Here is a 4,622-nt window from a genome sequence, read left to right as displayed (position 1 = left end):
ATTTCTAGATGGATGTCCGACCACCGGTTTAGACCCAATCCTTGTAAACTGGCAGTAGGACATCCTTCGAGGGGTCCCAGATTGGAGAGGGTGCAGGCCGGGCTGAGGAACACCCCCTCCTCCATGCACGAATTTCATGCACCAGGCCACTAGTAAATTTAATTAACAGACAATATGTTAAACTAATTTTACACCTGCAGCCTGGGTATGGAAACTATGAGAAACTGGCCAGAAATGTCTCTCTGCCTTGCTCCCAATCATTTGGGAATTTCCTATTCCTATTTCCATGTGGAGTCTCAGTTTTGGAAACCACATACACAAGTTCTGTATTCTAAGATCTCAGTAGAGAGCTTTGCTATTGATACTCACCTCTTCACCTGCTATTCTCCACCTCCACTTTTACCAGAGGCAAGCACACATAGTTTATTTAAAATGACCCTAAACCTCTTGCCACCCCTTATTTGAGAGGTGAAATTCCTTTCTCTACCCTTATTTTGGGCTGGCCTAATGACTTGTTTTGACCAAAAGAATAGGGCAGGAGAAGCCCTATGTAAACAAATGTTAAGACAATTTTACTTGATCTGCAGCTTCTTCTCTTGAGCTATTGGACACTCCTTCTCAGAATCCAGTCACCAGGTAGTGAGAAGCCCAAGTCTTGTGGAGAGGCTACATAGAAGAGAATCATGAGACTGGTTAACAGCCCTATCTCCATCTAAGCTCCAAGAAGAGAGCCAGCACCAACTGCAGCTATTTGAGTGAACTGTCTGGGAAATTCTAGCTCAGTAAAGACTCCAGATGACTGCAGAACCAGCTAACACCTGGCCCAGTGTGGTAGACCACACAGCTGAGCCCAGTTAACACAGAATAATGACAAGTAATTAAAAGTCATTGCTTTAAGCCATTAAGTGGTGGGTGGTGTGCAACATAGCAAAACATAACTGCAACACTAATTGAATTAGTATGTAAATATTTTATTTATTAACTTTCCTAAGGATGTTTGCTTGCTAAAATTTTGAGTTTTTGCATATTGATTTATGAGATTCATTTAATGAGAATGGATGGACTTAGAAATCAATGAGACCAAGTTTAAATAAAGATTTTACACCTAGTAACTATATGACTTTAGTTAGGTATTAAACTTTCCTAATCTCAGCTTTCCCCTTTGTAATAAAAGGGTAAATAACACCTACTTGTTACAGCTGTTGTGAGGACTAAGTAAAACAGTATGAACAAAATAAAATCTCATCGTAATTTGTGATCCATGGTAAGCACTTCAATACCTGTTTCCTTCTCATTTACTACATCCACATTATAGCAACATATTTATTTTTGTTTTGTTTTTTTACTCCAAGTTAAACATATTTCCACCTTGCTACCTCTCAAAAGACAGAAAAAGGCAAACATCAAAAACAAACAGACTAACAAATTATTGTACTTGATGTTTGGAAGTTACCAGGCTGTCCTAAGTTCTTTCTATTTTGAAGTGTGGCTTTTCCAACTCTTGGTGCAGATACAAAAGAATTCCACTAGAATAAACCTGAATTGCCAACCTTTTCATAGCATCAAGTGGTTCCTGGGGAGCAGGGATAGTGTGGCTACTAATTACACTTTTCACCTTCCTTAGCACTAACAGCTATTCATTCCCTATTTCCCCATGTCCTCCATGGCCCATTCATAGCTTCACTGCTATTGAGATTTTCCTTGGTAATTTGATAATCCAAGTCATTGCTTCTCCTTCCAAGAATATTTTTCCTCTTCTCATCACAACTCTTCTCCTCACAAAACATTCTGTAGGTCATTGTCCCTATTTTGAAACCCAGTGTAATTATCCATCTCCTTTAGGAAGCTTTCTAAGTAGAGTCTATTTCATCTCAATCTCTTCCTTATTTGAATTCAGAAAATTTAGATTTCACCGATCGGGTAGGGACAATTAATAACGTACTGTCTTGTGACATGTTCTTATGTCATTATGTAACTGTTCCATGAATATTGTTATTTATTCAACCAGATTGAAAGCTTCTTGAGAGCAAAGTCTAATACTTACCAAATGTTTGATATTTAGCAAGTTACTTAACCTCTCAAAACTTAACAAGACAGAAAATGGAGGTCATAAATCCGTACTCTCTAGGTTACTTGAATTTAATAAAATAAAGAAGTAAAATACATAGCTTAGCACATAATCATGTTGAATATACGCTGTTTAATTTTCATGTGCAGTTTTTGAATATGTCTAACAAATGCCTGCTAAACATGTTGGTTGAGTCCTTACTATGTTCATAGGGTAAATGAGAAAATACTGTTGCACGGGTTGGCCTGATGCATATGAAAAATAGGCAACTGTGACAGAGGTGATACATAGAATACCACCAGCCAGTCCTTGGTTCAGTGATTTTTTTTTCTTTCAGACATATTCTGATAAAATAAAATATTCCTTGGAGTTATAACTTTAAGCCATTAAAACATTAATTTTGATTGTTTTAGTTCCAATGCAGGAAATAAAATCACATGAATGAGAATGATGTCTGGCAGTCAGATACTGGCCTAAAATAAGAATCCTGGGCAAATGAGGACAACATAAATTCTCAAAAAACATCAATGAACAGTGGTGAAGAGCAGCAAAATAACCAATGTGAGGAGAGTGGGGAGTGAGGAGGGGGGAAATGAGCAAAATAATCATTAAAGTCAGAGTTTGCCATTTTTATGACCTCAAGTAGACTTATTCTGAAAAGGACCTAACAACCATGTAGCCCAACTACACAAGACACGAAGGAGAAGACATATTATTTATATTGAAAAGAATAGCTTTTCACAGCAAGAGTATTTTCTGTGCATGTTGCCAGCTGTTTGCATAGCTATTAAGGGCCCCTTTATGTGGCTGCTGCATATTTTCTCTTGGTTCCAATGTTGGGAACATTTGTAAGAAAAAGAACACCAGAAGCTATTGCTTGCTTGTTGGCAGCACTTGTGTACATCGTTGTCTTTTGTGGCTCAATTTTATAGTTTCTGTAGAGTCAGGGCCATTATTCAAAAGTAAAAGAGTTGGCTACCACCTGGTTTTAAACGGCCTCAGTAAGGGATATGGAATTTGAACAAGAATAAGTTCCTGGTCTTCTTCATTTCTTCTCAGATACCTTTCCATTAACTAATAGGTGGGGACTAAATGTTATATTCCTGGTTATAAGAATTTAAATTCTAGCCCGGCTGCGGTGGCTCAGTGATTGAGAGTCAACCTATGAACCAGGAGGTCATGGTTCGATTCCCTGTCAGGGCACGTGTGGGATTGCAGGAGGCAGCCAATCAATGATTCTCTCTCATCACTGATGTTTCTATTTATCTCTCCCCCTGTCCCTTCCTCTCTGAAATCAATAAAAATATAATTTTTCTTTTAAAAAAAGGAATTTAAAGTCTAAGAGCACAAAAGCACAGTGTGGTTGGTTACCATGAAGGATGATGAGAAAAACAGTGCCAATGTGTATGAATGATCTAAGCCCCGGTGCAGAGGTCACCAGGGATAGCTGCTAATCACACAGAGCCCAGTTTATTAAGTTTGCTGAGCAAGCCACAACACAACATTAACAAGGACAAACATAGTTCTCAAAAGGAAATATTAAAGGAAAGGTACTTATAGGATTATAGGGTGGAGAGGAGGTAGACATAATGGTTTTGAGCAGAAGTTGGTAAGCATGGCCTGAACAGGGGTTTGTGAGAATTTGTAAACAAGACAAATTAGTGGGACAGTCAGTGGTCTTCTCTTTGAAACACATGAGTTCAGAGTTAGGTTAAACCAATTCACCCGCGGTCTTATCTTGGAACATATGGACCTAAATGGGGTGCTGTTAAAGTAATTTGGGCTTATGTAATTTATTTTGCTTGGCATGATTTAGTACAGCCTGTATGCAAATCATATTACAGTTTGTGTTATAAACTGTCATTTATATTTTAACTTCTCAGAATGTATGTAATAAGCTCTTAAAAGAGACTTCCAGCCTCACTACATTGGGGAGTTTCTAACAATGAAGTACTGGGGGAGGGGGATACAGCAGGTCATCCAATAATTTTGCTTCATTCAATGTCATTTCGTTAAAATGTTAATGAGATGCTATAGGAGCTTAACTCTTGTTTCTATCAATTAGCCTATGGTAAATTGGTCTCATTATATGCTTTTTCTCATAAAACTGGGGTAGGAAATGTCTGGCCTACAGGCCATATAAGGCCCTGGAAATCATTTGGTCTGGCTCTGCCAAAGCATTGGGAGTGAGTTAATTAAATATTGACCAAATATAACAGACTCATTTTTAAGTTGATAATTTTGTATGGCCCTCAAATGATGTTACATATATACAAATGGCCACTTGCAGAAAAAAGGTTCCCCACAACTGACATAAAGCCACAGAATCTATCAACAACACTAAGTGAGAACATACTGTTCTTTTGTGTTTGAAGGGAAGATTCCAAATTCTGGGGTGGAAAACCAATGCTGTTTTTACTTTACTCATTCATCTAGGTGGCTAACTGAAGAAATACCTGGGAAAAATACATCAGATACTGGAAAACTTGAGGGTGATTTCTATTTCTGAAATATATAAAATATATTTTTATATAAGAAATATTGGCCCTAACCA

The sequence above is a fragment of the Myotis davidii genome, unplaced genomic scaffold (assembly GCF_000327345.1).
Source record: "Myotis davidii unplaced genomic scaffold, ASM32734v1 scaffold657, whole genome shotgun sequence".
Lineage (NCBI taxonomy): Eukaryota > Metazoa > Chordata > Mammalia > Chiroptera > Vespertilionidae > Myotis > Myotis davidii.
This window is presented reverse-complemented; position numbering follows the sequence as displayed.